The sequence below is a fragment of the Cygnus atratus genome, chromosome 7, assembly GCF_013377495.2.
Source record: "Cygnus atratus isolate AKBS03 ecotype Queensland, Australia chromosome 7, CAtr_DNAZoo_HiC_assembly, whole genome shotgun sequence".
NCBI classification, from domain to species: domain Eukaryota; kingdom Metazoa; phylum Chordata; class Aves; order Anseriformes; family Anatidae; genus Cygnus; species Cygnus atratus.
In genome coordinates, this window is record NC_066368.1 from 30,952,277 (window position 1) to 30,967,889 (window position 15,613).

A 15,613-nucleotide genomic window follows, 5' to 3' on the forward strand; every position below is an offset into this window, starting at 1 on the left:
TTAAACGGCCGCGGGGAGGGAGGAGGGAGGGGAGGGGGCGCGGGGGGGGCCGGGGCGCGCCCAGCCCCGCACTGCGCCTGCGCTCCACGCCCCGCCCCCGGCGGGATTGGCGGAGGGGCTGAGGGGGGCGCGGCGCGCGGGAGCCTCGCGGCGGGAGGGGCGGGGGGGGGGGCGGCGGGCATGCGCGGGGCGGGAGGGGCGCGGCCCAGCGGCAGGCCCCGCCCCTCGGTTGCTGATAGGGCGGCGGCGGGAAGGGGCGGGGCTTCCCGTGCCTCTACCGCTTCCCTTTCCCTTGCCGAGCCGGCCGGTCGCGCCCCGACCGTTAGGCGGCCGGTAGCGGCCCGTAGTGCCGTGAGGCGAGGGGAGGCTGGGGCGGGCCTCCGCAGGGCAGCGCCTAGCTTGGGAGCGGGGCTGTGCGGGAGGCGAGCTGCCCCTGCCTCGCAGCGCCCTCGCCAGGTTGGTGCCCGAGGAAGTTGGTCTGCCCTGGGGTCAGGCGCTCACGGGATAGCTCCGGCGGGGCGCAGGGAGGCCGCAGGGCAGCAGCAGCAGCAGCCAGGAGCGCTCGGCCCTGAGGGGCTCTCTCCAGCCCAGGCTGAGGGAGAGCAGCGTGCGTTTTGCGTGTTTTTGTCAGCCAAAAGCGTAGGTTTCTGCAATACAGCTCATCACTTGAGGCAGTTGAAGTTCCAAGGGGTGTTTCTTAGCCCTAAGCTTTGTAATAAGGCTTATGGCTGCTAAAAGGACAACGGTTGCCTCCTCTGCATAGTGAGGGTGGGTTTTGGTTGTAGCATAGAGAACAAAGATGCTTGATAGGAAGTGATAGGGAAACAAGAACAAGCTCCTTTCTTGTTCTTAGCCCGGTTTGTTATTTGGGCATTCACACCGTGTCAGAGACAAACTTGCTGTCTGACATCTCTTTTGTTGCTAGCATAGATAGGTTTTAGATAACTTCCACTGTGGTATTTTTATTTTTTTTTTCCAGCTTTGTGGTGTTCTTGGTGCTTGTATCAGTTTTGAGCTATGATTTGATTTCCATTATCTGCAGGTTCTTATTAGCTAAAGCTGAACTTTTGTAAAGCTCTTAAATTTTGTGAAACTGCAGGAAAAAAGGTGGTAATACTTGGTAAATTAAGTGGTAAGTAGTCCCTGTGAGCTAGAGATGTGCAGCTTGTGCTGCGGGTTATCTAGAATGCCACTTCATACAGAAAGGTTGAATGAAAAAAAATCATTAAACCAGTTTGCCCAAGTGCATTGGCTTGGATCAGAAGGAGAAGGTGGACATCCTTAGCTGTTATACTGCCTTCAACTGTGGCATTTCTAATCTATATGGGCTTTACTCAATTATCAGCTGCTTGCAGCATCAGGACACTTTTACAATGCATAACTGTGAATGCGCTTTGCTGGGAATGGGACCCTCAAAAGTGGGTCTCTCCATAGACTTGGTCATACAATTATATTTGGAGTAATGGCAGTACCACGGTTGTACTATTTTCTAAACAAGTTTGTTTTTTAGCAAAAGGCGGAAGCTACCTGAATACTTAATAACTAAATCAGTATGCTAAACTTCTTCTTATTATTTAAATCTCGTAAATGAAAAGATAACTAGGCATTTTTTGCATGTTTTTGTGAATGAATGAACTTGCATGTACAATTCACAGGCTCTTTATGGAAACCAGTAGTTCTCTACTGTATTTTTTTTTTGCTTCACATCCCATGTGGAGGTGAGTGAGAGTAACCAAGCTACCAAGAATCACATATACAATACCAAGGTTCTTATGTGGCCGGTGGTGACTAGTCAAAGCCAAGTTTCCTTAAACAGAGGAATCTGTAATCTATAAAGGAATCTAAAAAATCAAAAAATGCTTTGGAAAGAATGCTATCGGACTTGAAAATGACAACTGTAATGGTGAAAAATTAACAGTATCTTCTTTGTTCTTGCAGTACCTGGGATGCTGTCAGACGATCTGTCTTTGAGCAGCATCAGTAGAAAAAAATCCTGGATGGATTCAAAGGTAACTTATTTGTTGTTACAACCAAAAGTTGCACTGCCTTTCAGTTTCGCATTGAATATTGGTTGTATACATGTACCTCCCTTCAGATGCAAGCATATATATGTGTGTGTGTGTGTGTATATATATTTTAAGTAGTACCTGTGTGGTTAGGAACTGTCTGTATTACTCATGGTCTTTGTGATGTGGTTATTTTTAACTGTGCATGTGGTAGGTTGGTGGTATAAGTTGTTACTGAAAACGAGTGAAGTGTAGGTGAGGAAGATAAACAAGTTGGTGTAACTTTCTCTCTAAGGTTTTGAAACCTCTTTATATAATTTGTGAACTGATTACTTTTTAGATACATAAATAATAAGCACTGCATCATCCTTTCCTGAAGGAATCCAGTTCTGAGGTTTATATTATCAATTTCAAAGCAAGTGGAGTCAAATGTAATGTGTCAAGTCTTAAAGATCTGTTGAATAAAATGAGATCTAATCAGAAATCAGTACTGTCTGCTTTAATACAAGAATCTTACTTGAAGTATGAGCTGTTTGACAGTATCTAGGTGACCAGGATAATCTTTCCTGTGTTTAACATCATTAACAGCATCGTCATAAATGGAGAAAAATATTGCTATAAGGTCAGGTTCGGCATAGTGTTCTCTATCAGTGTTAGTTAAAATGTGCCTAAGATGTCCTGATGCTAAATTCTCTCAGAAGCTAGGATAGCTATCGCCTGTTCACATCCTGGTCTCTGTATTAGCTCACCAAAGCAGGTGAGAGATGCAAAAAGCTGCAAGTGAAGCTCTTAACAACTCTACTTCTTGGTTGGCTGACCCCCTTTGAACTCAGGGTTAACCCCTAGGGTTGCCTCCAGTACAGCGTTTTCAGTTGGAGCATCTGTTAGGCAATGTTCAGGAGTAAAGCTGATCAGTGTAGTGGGCAGAGGACTAATTCCTTTGTAAACTTGGTAAACTTTGTAAATTCCTTGGTAAACTGAGGAAACATTCCTCTGGGAACAGGAATGGATTTTGAAATACACTGCAGATGGAATTACGGTTGTTTCAGCAAGCTTCATTTTGAGCTATCAACCATATTTTGGTAATTTACACATGTAAGACATGTTATTTCTGGAATAACTTGAGGAAAAAAAAACGTGTAGAGTTGTAAAACAAAGGTTCCAGCCCAGTGGGACAATTAAGAATCCCTTCGATAAGTTGAAGCAAAGTCATGTTCCCTATTAAATTCCCTATGAGTAGATGTCCCTTCCTAATTTCACTAGAAATGACAAAAATACTTTTCTTGGACTTAAGTGTTATGCAGCATTGCTTTCTGCCTTGAGTTTAATGTGACCGTCGTAAATCTAAGGAGTGATTAGAATGATCTAGTCCTAGCTTTCATTCCAAATCAGTTAGTAATACTCTATCATTTAGATCTGAATGTAAGTGCCGCTTTCCTTGTTGTGTTCTTTCTATTTTGTGCAAAGTTGGTACTTGATATAACAGGGATGAAATGAGAAGCGTGGCATGGTCATCTGGTTTTACAGTCAGCGTTGCTAGAGGGCTGGCTCTATAAGCTGCTGGTACAGGCAACATATGAATTAGTTAAATCCCAGAAGATGATGATTTATTTTGGCTTGTCTATCTAAACACTCTTATAGAATGGACTTGACTAGAAATCTTCATTTATTTCAGTCGCTTCTTTACAACACATTAGAGACTGAAGCTGATGAAAAGGCCTTCCACTGATAGTGTAAGGTATCAATGCCTAAACATACCTGCATAGAGACTAACGGGGAGCCAGGTGAACTTAAAATTCTGGTAAACATCTGAGTTCCTTAACTGTCTGAGGTCTGTGAGGTAACTTTTATTCTAAATAGCTTTACCTGTGTCCAGCCATAACAATGCTGGGAAACAGACTGGCAGGTTTTCTTTATTGGCTCCATTTGCCATGCTGTGAAGACTTGACTTCAGTGGTTCTCCAGGCAGGCTGCAGAAATGAGGTATGCCCATGCTGGTGATTTGGGATGTGTGTTCTGTAATGCAGCAGCGTTAGGGAACGGGGTATGTTGATGACTTTGAAGTAAGACTTTAAAGCTTCCAGTATATTATGTTCTTAGTGAGATGCTTAGACACCATTAGTTATTTTTTTTTCCTTTTTTTATTTTGTAAAAGTGTGTTTTCATGATTACTAAACTATAAACTGCTAACATCTTGTTCATATATTTTTTTTGCCTGTCTATAGCACTATAACAGTGGGGAATGCAACTTGTAACTGTACAAGGAAATGAGTAACCTGTCAGATTCAGGCTAGCAGGGACTTTCTTTAGAGAAGGCTAATCTAAAATGTTAGTCTTGTTTTCTATGCTTGAAGCATTGCTACAAAAGCAATCACCAGCAAAATCATGATTAAATTTATTATTTAAACAATTGCAAGGTTTACTTGCTCTGAACATTAGAAACAGGGTACCATTCTTATTTTACAGTTATGGCAATAGAATTATTAGTTGTTTTTTTTTTTTTGCAGAATGTCAGCTTGAGAGGTTTTTCCTAATTATCTGAGTGAAAGGTACTTGAAAAACCCTCAGTAAGTGGAATGGATCCTCTACCAGTGTTTCAGAGCAAGTGTCAGAGGGCAGCATTCTGAGCTTTTTAAATGTTAATAATTCTGCTGCAGAGTCAGAAAATATTGAATCGATTCTGATAACTGCCTCGTGAGTAAATACACTTTTGATTGCTGTGAAAAGTGGTGGTGCTTATGTTTGTCAGCTTTGAAAGACCTTCTGTCTCCATCTGTTTATATTGTTGCTGTGCATGATGACTGAGGTTGCCAAGTGCTTACTTCAGCTCTGTGACAGAACAGATATAAAAAGCTCTTCAAGTACACAGGAGATAATGTCCTCATCTCTTGGTTAGACAGTCTATAGATATGCAAAAATTTTCAGTGACATGTTTTGGTACTGCGTTACTGTCAATATGTTAACTAATAGCTGTTGTCAGCTAGTACACTTGAAATATAAAATGTCTTTTTTAATACCAGTTATTTACGGTAACTTCATTTCTGGCTTTCAGATAGGTAGAACAAAATAATTTTATCTGGAGGCTGCAGACCTGATCTGAAGCTCACTGAAGTCGGTAACAAATTTGATTTCGGTGACCTTTCAGTCAGCATGGCCATTCATTATGCTATAGAGGCTTTCAGGGGTCAGTTTGAGGACTTTTCTCAGTTCCTGTATTAGTGAGAATCTGTTAAAGCAGTTGTTTTGAGTCTTTGTGGAATAACAGCTGTATTTTGCTTGGTGCTTTCTCACTGACTTTCAAAGACAAACGAGGGGATGATACAGTTAGAAAAAGCCAATATATTTGAGATTTTCACCCGACTTTTAAACGTGTTTGAAAAAAGCTATCAATGGGAAAGCTGACAGGTGTACAGGCATAAAAACATTCAGAGATGCCCTGTGAGCTTACAGCTTTGGTCCCTTAAATAGAGTTAGGAGGGAAGATATTTTAGTCAGTTTATTTCCCAGAAGTTACTTTTCTTTTTTAGAATTGCTGTCTATTTCAGTCAGCATAATAAAGAGTAGAAAGTATGGTTTGCTAGGGCGAACAAAGAATTGTTAGAGAGCAACATTTACAGTTGAAAATTCTATTTCGCCTCTTTTGTTGGCCTTGGTTGTCTGGTTGAAAATTATAGCAGAGATTCTGTCATCCTGGAATCCCAGCATCGGACATAGCAAACCAGTTTTTTCTTGCTTTAGTACTGAACTGGCAATCAGAAGTTCTTGGTGCCATAAATCAAGTGTCTGTTGTTTAAATAATAAACAAAGCTATTAAGAACTAGAGGATACTAGTCTGCTGTAGTGCTTTTGTATTTCTTACAACAAAATCAACTGAATCCTCTTTCTGTTTAAGACATTGGCTATGGAAGTCTTAAAATATTTGAATGCTTAATTCAAAAAAGATGATAGCATTAGTGCCCTTTGGAAGATGTTGGTATCTCAGCCATAGATTGAAGGAGTTAAGCTTGTTGGTACAGTTGAAACAGTCGTTCATCAGAAAAGTCGAGATACATGCTGGCTGGTAGTTTTCAACACTAAAGATTTCCACAAATTTTTCACTGGTTATGCTGAATGCTAAAAATCATGTGATATCTTTTCTTTCACAGACCTAAACATCCTTCATAGTATCTAGAGATCCAAAGCAGAAAGTTACTGTGTTACATAACTCATACCCGGGGAATCTCAGAATGGGAAATCGGGTCAGAAGAAGAGATACTTCCGTTTTAATTGAAAATGTCCCACCCTGAGTACATCTATGAACGCTTCTTGAAAATACTGCTGTATTCCCCCCTCCCCCCCCCCCCCCCCCCCCCCCCCCCCCCCCCCCCCCCCCCCCCCCCCCCCCCAAAAAAAAAAAACAACAACAAGCTAGACATTTTTCAGTCCTTTTAGTCTGTCTTCTAGTTAAACAACTTGGTTTGTGAATCATGCCTTCCTGTAAAACTATTAGAGTTCTTTAAAATGACCTGTTAGGTATGGTGTTTAGGTGCCAACATGCCAATGATGTTAAATAAATAACCATGCAGTGCCAGACATAAATGACATCAGTCTATGGAGTTGTGGCAAAACACACACAGACAAAATCTATATTTGGTTTTCTCCTCCTTATCCTGGAACACCTTCTGGACTACTTGTTGCTGCCATTGTAGCTTGGTGCCAGTGTGGGAGCAGTGGACAATGTAAGGAGCAAGGGAGGGATGAACCTAGTGGTCTCTGGAGGTATGAAGAGCATCTGAGAAGTATTCCCAGTAGATGCGAGAACATTTTGCTATTACCGCCATAAACCTTCAGCCCAGCCATAGAATCTGATTTAGATAAGCGTTTCCTTTTAAATGCCAAATTGAAGACTGTTGTATTTCAATATTTCTTGATTGCTCTTTGTCTAAGCTTGTCAGTGTTGGCAAGATAATGTCTTAATTATTATCTGTTTTACTTTATCACCTCTGATTTTTGTCATTGAAAGTCAGGAGGTTGAGATAAGCTTATTTTGAAATACTTGTAAGGTAGAACCTCTGCATCATAGCTGGTAACTGATTTTTTCCTTTTGGAAGGAATATTATATTGCTGTCATCTGACTGTCAGTTTAAAATGGTCATGGAATTTGTAAAAGCACTTATCTTGATTTCTTTTGTTTTGCCTTATCAGTTTTTTAGATAAACTGGTGTTTGTCTTCAGTAAAGGAAATCTAACTGGCTGTCTGAATATATGCTTTTACATTGTTCGCAGTTACCATTAGAGAAATCAACTTTCTTGAACACAAGTATGTTCACCTTAAGTTTATAGGATATATTGGTATTGTGGCAGTTGCTTAAATGTAACACTGGGATGTATAAAAATGGTAGGCTATATAAGCAGAAATGGAGCTGCTTCTTCCATTTGACAAATGCTTCGTGAAGGTAGTAGAGGGGAAGGAGGGAGAAAGCCAGTCTCCTTCACCGTTTCTTTTCCCTCTGTACACTTTATGCATCACTTAGCAGTGAACCAATACTTGTAGTGCAAGTACATTAGTGTTATTTAGTACGAGGTTTAATTTATTCTTGTTTATTATGTGGCTAATTCAGTGGAGGTTATTTTAAGTCAAGGAAATTAATGGGCCTAAGAAAAGAAAAAAGATCTTTAAAAGAGAGATTTTTTCTAAAAGAAAAAGATTTTTAGCAAAATGTTGTACCCTCATCGCCTTTTTTTCCTCCCAGAACATACAAGTCTTAAAGCCACGTCAGAATATAGCACAGTGCCTCAGGAAATAAAGTAATTTGCAGCATTTTGAAAATCTTAACTTTTGTGTGGGTTGGTTCTGCAGAGTACATAAAGAAGCTCTTAGTTTATAAAGAGAGAACCTGTTTCAAATAGTATGAGGTTCAAGAACTGAACAAAAAAACCACCAAGCACACCATGTTAGTACCAAATTTGAATTAATTGGCTATTCATGCTTGTACAAATTAGTATCTCAGACCTGGAATAAGGAATAAAAGTGCTTGAGGACAATGTCTTACACTACAGGTAGAGAAGAAATTAGATATAGAAATGGGCTAACCAAAGGTGGTAAATGTTAAAAAATCAACAGGTAAGCCGAAAAGTTGAATTGAAAAGGATAGTTTGGTGATAGTTACCTAAAAAGTCAAAGAACTACACATTGGGCTATGGTTGCGCAATGCTTGAAGGATAAGCATTAAATGCTTGCACAAAGTGAGTTCTCTGCTAGCTTCAGCTGACTCTGAGCTGAAGTAAATCACTCAATCTTTCTTGGTCTTGGTTTCCATAAGAAAGGGGTGATAATTTCTTCCCTACTTAAAAACATGAGGAGGACAAATACATTAAGTGTCATTTAGAACTTGATCTGGTTTTGCGATCTTCAAATTGGTAATGAATGTAGGAGAAATTATGAGCATATACAGTATTTATTCTCTGAGAAATGAGGAACTTAGAATTTGCGTTTTCTAACCAGCTAATACAGGTTTTCCTCTCCAAAGTAAGGTTTTCTCTTAAGATTGTCTAAAGTGATAACTAAAATTTATTGTCTTGAATGTTTATCCTTTATATCAGAGCATAATAATTTTACTCAGCTATTTTTCTTCCTAGGAACAGAATCCATGAGCTCTAATGGAACTACAGTTCACTTTTTTGTAGAGTATTAAAGAAAATTAAGGAAAAATTAGTGTAGAATTTTCCAGGTTTTGTTGGATTAAGAGAATCTATGGAAGTTAAAGAAATAAGCAGAAGCTCTCCCTGTGGGAATAACAAATACTTGCTGTAGCTGCCTCTGTAAGGTATTTCAATACCTTAGTTTGGATGAAAGGAATGATTATCAAATATCAGTTAAGTAGGTTTTTCCAGTAGATTTTATTTCAGTTCTTTCCATGTATTTAACATGTATGAAATCAGACTCTTAAAGGAAGTCTGATGACAAGTGAAGAGAAGGTAGTATAACTTGATCTGTGACTGTATTTGGTTATAAAGCTTTCTAATATACTCAGTGAGGTTAAATTACTTAAATGAAATAGATGTTGGAATTGGCATGAGTTGTTTGGGAATGTGCTAGTGTAGACAGGACTGCCTTTGAGTATGCTGAGAAGACATGTCAGATCAACTTAATCTAACATAATTTCCTGGGCTGCATCTGCACTTGCTTTTCCATTTTGTTTTTCCGTCCAAGATAGATCATAAGAGAATATAAGTTCTGGAGGTGAGAGGGACCCAAGTGGCTTGGTCACTTTGTGGTTGTCAAAGTGACAGATCATAACTGCATGCACTGCCAATTCTAAATTGATCTGTTGGAGGACAAATGTCGCAGTTCAGCTATTCCCTGGTCTGTCAGTGAACAGCAATGGGACCTCAGTGGACAGAGCTTTGACTTGTCAGCTGTGAGGCAGTTTGATTCCTACAGTAGGATCATCACTAAAGAGGAATGTTTTTCATCCATGCTTGTAAGGCCCTTCTAATCTTAAAGATCAATGACAGGCCTTGCACCAGTAGTGCTGCTCTTGAAATTTAGTTCTTGGCCTGAGAAATCAGTAGTTTCTTCTAAAGGTAAAGGTATTTGACCAGTCTTTGAATTACAGGAAGCACTGTTACTAGTACAAAGCATGGTGGCAAATTTCTGTCATGGAGCCTGGAACTAGAACTGAAATATAATGTAATATGGAAAAAATGTAGGTAACTTTTAAATGGGAGTGGTTCAGTCCCTGCTAAATTGGGTTTTGCTTCATATAAGATTCATTGTCGAGTAAGTAATTTACAACTCCTTGTGAGTCCCACGTAAGATGTCCCCACCCCTTTGATAAATACTAATGTTGTCTTAGAACAAGACTGTCTTTTGAAAAATAAATGTGAATCAAGACCTTTCTTTATGGTCTTTCATTTTAACATTTATAGTCTTAAATAGCTGCGTTGTGACTGGGGAATAAAAAAAAAAGGTAAACTTGGTATAATACAACTGTTTTATACAGCAGTACAAATGGCTTTGCATTTCTTAGCAGTGAAGGATACCACTTAAGGACAATCTCTATTTTTACTTGCCAAGCAAAAATCTTCAAGTTGCCTACTAAACAATGTCATTTCAGGAGTACTTGTTGTTTCAGGAGAGCTTATCTAGCTCCCCCTCACTCCCTGCCATGGGCAGGGACACCCCACCAGACCAAGGTGCTCAAACCTTCATCCAACCTGACCTTGAACATCTTCAAGGATGGGGCATCCATAGCTTCTCTGGGTAACCTGTTCCACTGCCTCACCGTGCTCAGAGTGAAGAATTTCCTCCTAGCATCTAATGTAAATCTCCCCTCTTTTAGTTTAAAACCATTATCCCTTGTCCTGTGACTATCTGTCTGTGTAAGAAGTTGCTCTCCATCTTCTGATAAGCTTCTTTAAGTACCAAAAGCCTGTGGTGAGGTCTACCTGGATCCTTCTCTTGTACAGGCTGAACATCCCCAGCTCTCAGCCTTTGCTCATAGGAGAGGTGCTCCAGCCATCTAATCTTTATGGCCCTCCTCAGGATCCACTCAATCAGTTCCATGTCCTTCTACTGCTGGGGGCCCCAGACTTGGATGCAGCACTCCAAGTAGAGTCTCATAAGGGCAGAACCAAGGGGGACAATTGCCTCCCTTGATCTGCTGGCCATGTCACTGTTGATGCAGACCAGGACACAATTGGCCTTTGCAATCTGCAAATTTCAAGTCTCATCAATTAGACCATTTATTCAAAATAATCTAAGTGTATGTCTGCCTTGATGTCAGTGAGGTGGAGGGGGCGGTGAGAGGTTACCTGTCTTTGAAATGGGGAAATTTACATCTAAAAGGCACCTTTGGTTCAGTCAGCTGTGTTGATAGTTACTCAGTGTCACCTGTACTCTGTTAAAGCTTAACTCACTTGCTAAACTAACATCTATCTAAACCATTGAAATGTAAAGGCTTATCTATTAAAAAAGCTAATGGTAATTTCATTTATGCAGCATATCTTAATTTCTTGCTAGGCAAATGCTAAGGAACTCTTAAACTTTGAGTTCAGATGTATTGCTTCAGTTTTCACTAATTTAAAACACTGAAATTTTATCTTGATTTTTTTTTTCCTGCAGTGCTCTAGTAAATTAACAACCTTACTTCTTATCCATAATGTCTGTGAAAGTGTTTGCTTGGCTGACGTTCATACAGTCCTATAAAGAAAGGGGTGAGTATGCTGCTTCTGTAGCCACAATAAGAAGCAGGCATGTGCAGTGAACCATCTGTGATCTTTCTAGTGCCATTCACTATTGTACAGAACCAGCTTGACCCAAGTCTGAAGGTTATAATTACTAGAAGGAGCTTTATCTCAGACAAATCTTACTCTCTAATTTGTAGACAGAAAAGCATATATTTTTCAGTTGCTAAGATCCCCGAACAACCTGGTAATTTCTCTGCATTTTCAAGAAGAGAAACTGACTTGTATTCAAGTCTCCAGTATTGCCATCATGGAGTTTAAAAAAACAAAAGTCATTTTTGTTTAAAATACACTGCTTACATCAAAAGCGCTACCCTTTGGAGGTTTTAGTTTTATAGAAAAATTGTATGGAGACAACTTCTTCCTGAGCTATAAAAGTATCAGTAGAGATGACCTGTTTAATATATCCTGTCACCACTTAGGTTGCACCTCACAAAAACAAACTGACACCGCATGAAGGATGTAGTTGTGTAATGAAGAAGTAGTCGGAACGTGCGGAACATATCTCAGGGTGGGGGGGAAATGGAAGAGATCTGGTGCCATAGGCTCAGTCATACCAGAAAATACTGGTTTCTGTTTATAGGAAGATTAAATATTTGTTACTCTGGAGGAATTCTACGTAAACAGTAAGGGGGCGAATGAACTTTTGAGCTGTTGGTGTAAAGAGTTCTTGGGGGTTCTGTGCTATCTGGCTTATGAAAGTGTTCAGGTAGCTTCTAGTTTTGCACAGCCTTCAAGCATGTGGGATCAAGGGGTGACTTGCATATCTCTGGTATGACTCCTTTGGGTGGCTGGCTGGCTTTTTCAGTTAACAAGCATGTAACTTGAGTTGCTTAATGATGCTGACATGAAAAATACCTCACTAGACTTCAAAATGCAAGAGGAAGTGTGACTCTAACTCTAGGGCTAACATCCACTTGTGGAGAATGAAATGTAGGTAAGTAACACCTACAACTGATTTGCATAAAATTATGTTCATTTTGTGAATGATACCTTTTCAACACCCTGTCTCCCACAATACAAAGGCACAAGCACAGCAGTCTTACCTACCACTGTTGTTGCAAACACTGGTGATCTCCCATTTTTTGTATAGGAATGTGCAGTCAGCATCCACATGTTTATAATTTTCATCTTTGAGTCACTTTTTTGGTAAAAGTAAGAAAATAATGGTCCCTTGGTATTGTAAATGATTTTTGTCTGCCACAGAATTTACTTATCCATATTGTATTTCCCAAACCGCTAAGGCAACTGCAGTTGTGAGAGCAGCCTTTCATTATGGCTAACTGTGTGCAATAGCCAGCAAATCCAAGTAATTGAAAATTCTTGCAGAAGATGGATTCTAGTAACTTTCATAAAATGTGAAATACCAGCATATGTGTTTTGATCCTAAATAAGGATCTTGGATTTTTGGAGAAATAACTCTCTTTGTGCAAGATGTACTTGATTAATATTACGCCTGTTGCACAACATTAGTGATGTTCTGATATGAATACTAAGTCAACTTGACAGGCATTTACTAGTCTAGAAATAGATTTTACAGAAAATTATTAAACCGAAGGCCAGTGAATTGTTGCTCAGTTTGGAAACCTACTCTGTTCTACTGCTCAAAAAGCTGTTTCAGGAAAAACAAGCTATGAGGCTTGCACCAGTTTTTATATTCTTCTTGGAAAAGTCTTTGATTTTTATCTTAATCCTAATAAATCAAATCTACAGGCAGTTAATCTGATGTAAATAGGTCTGTTATGGTCATGTTTCTTTGACTATGACTTGCTGCCTCATTTTTGTCTTAGGTTCTCCCTGTACTTCTTTATCAACTTCAGTTTATCAAAAGATTAAAGTCCTAAAATAGGTTTTCATTGGTAATGATACCTTTGGATAATTTTCTGCAGACTTGGCTTTTTCTTCTGAAAACAAGCCATAATTATGTCTCTTTAGTATTGTGAGGTTTTGGAGTATACTGAAATACCTGAAAGAATATATTTTTTGACAGATGGTATGGCAGTTCAGTTGTCTAAAATAGTTCTCGAAGTGAAGGGTGTAGAGAATGCATGTTCTTCAACAAAGCGTGCACATAACATAAATTCTGTGTATCTTTAACCTTTTACCTTTATCTCGGCTTCCTACTCAAAGGGTCACTGTTCTGAAGAACTTTTAACTTCTTTTGTTTGTAACAGCCACTGTGTTCATCTCTATTTGTGTTTTTGAAGTATTGCAAAAGAAAAATCAATAAACAATGTTTATTATTTAAAAGAAGATCTTGCAAGGCACAAAAGGAGTGAGGAATGAATTACCGAGTTAATTAAAAAAAACCCTACTACCTTTACTCATTTTTAACTGCAAGGAAGATTATCTCAGTGACTGAACTGAAAATGAATTGTCTGAGCGTTCAGATTTTTGCATCATTTAGTTTCAAAAAATAATCCGTTTAAAGTGATGTCTGATGCAACTCGTAAGTAGATAGCCACATACAATCCAAACACAGAGGAAATGTCTCTATTTCAGATCAAAGAAAATACTCCTCCTTGCAGCATAACTTTAGAAACCATAGGCCTTGATCCTGCAGGCATTTAGGCATACATTAAACATAGCAATGCCATTTGATTTCTTGTCTTAGTTATTATAATAGTCCAGTAATAGCTATGAAGAACAACAGCGTGTTTCTGACCTTTTATTCTGTATTTTGATTAGACTCTTCTTTTGAGAAGTGTCAACCTATAGAACTGCTTAAAACATTGTCTAGTTTTAGGCTTAAATTATTGATCTCACTGCTTAAGCTTGCAGGAGTGCTTAGGAAGGTTTTTAATTAAATGCCGAAACCATAGGTGTTTCATATTAAAAAATGTTTGATTGCTGAAAACTCCCTGGATGAGAAAAAAGCTTATAAATCTTTTATGGCAATACACACGCACCTTACATTTGTTTGTAAACCAGTTGTGCGTGTCTTGAGGCCAAGTGATACAGTAGTCCTCAGGTAATAGCAAGTAACAAATTCAATACTAATAGATTAAAATTTCTGCTATTTAATATGAATAAGTATTAAAAGAAATGTATACTGAAAGAAATAATCTATTCAAATCACATTTAGAGGTAACTGTATCCTAATTATTACAGCAACAGTATTCCTACTAGCAAGTGAAAGCTGGTGATTTTCATAAATTCAGACTTTTGTATAGCCATAACGGTGCTAGTCACAGTATCTACCCAAGGATGGCTGCCCTGTGCACAGTATTCTGGACGATGTGAGCTAAATAACCATCTTGGAGTGAAATTAACAAGCTCAGTTATAGATAGGCTTTCAGGTCAATACTGTAGTTCTGTAGGAAGACTTAAACAGTATGTGGTGATAGGAAGGAGATGATAATGTTGAAGTAAGGGATGATGAAAAAGGAGATCTGTTATGGCCTGTCCTATTCATTTTCCCAGTTAACCCTATGTATATGTACTCCCATTCTCCCACATGCGTGTTCTCTTGATTTCTAGGTAGGTCCACTGGCTTAGTCTAAAACAATCCATTCAAGTCTCCTTGTGCTGCCAGTGCACTAGCAGAAATATAATTTTAGGTCCATATGGTACATCCCTTACTCAGATATAGAGTATTAGACAGCTCCTGTTATGAATTGCTTCACTTAATTTATTCTGACAGTCTGTTTTCCATAGGGCTGTCCTTAATACATGCACATCTGTTTATTGAGACCAAGCACCTTATTGATTGGGTGGGTAGGTGCTGTTGCTGATGCTGATTCACATGTAGTGTCAGCAAGCGTTGGTGGTATTGCTGAGGTCAGTTTTCTCTTTTCTTGCCCAAGTTGCAATCAAATGTGTAATATGTTCATCTCTTAATCCCAGAGTTGTTTCAGATTCTAAAAGTATATGAAACTATCACTACGTTGCTTGCAGTTGGTTCAGTTTTTTTTTAAAGCCAGGTACTGCTACTGAACAAAGAAAAACTTAAGTACTGAGGGAAAACTTGAGCAGCATGGTAAAGGTGTCAGAAGATTTTCCAGTGATATAATAATCCTGTATGCGGTGGTTTATTTCATTTTTTCCTTTGACAAATATCTTAAGGGATTTTCTATTCAACCATCATAGGGGATAACTTTATTCAAAAAAGATACTATAGTTTGAATTTAATTGGAAGTGGATACCCTGAAGATGTCTGTTAAGAACTCAGTTTTTCTGTTCTAAGGTCAGTGAAACTGTCTTCATACTACAGATAGAAGTATAGAATTAACCGTGCAAATAAGAGGGAGGTAAAAAGCTTACAGTAAAATTTAAGATTTAGAAGTTAAACAATATCCTACTTATAGGTATTTGTTATCCAAAGGGCTAGCATTTGAGCAGGTGATGGCCAGTGTTTCTTTTGCATATTACAGGAATCG

General features: G+C 39.0%; 1 protein-coding gene across 13 annotated transcripts in view; it reads left to right on the forward strand.

Annotated features, from left to right (window-relative positions):
- Positions 1-15,613, forward strand: part of SHLD2 (shieldin complex subunit 2) — a 41,137-nt gene that overhangs the window by 5,397 nt on the left and 20,127 nt on the right. For 7 of the 13 annotated variants that reach the window (XM_035544294.2, XM_035544347.2, XM_050712092.1 and 4 more), the window contains one exon: positions 1,939-2,009. The gene's annotated coding sequence lies outside the window, so the exon portion shown is untranslated. Of the gene's footprint in view, positions 1-263; positions 1,133-1,938; positions 2,010-11,117; positions 11,205-15,613 lie in introns of those variants that run through there. The other 6 variants (XM_035544313.2, XM_035544354.2, XM_050712094.1 and 3 more) reach the window with 5 other exon arrangements.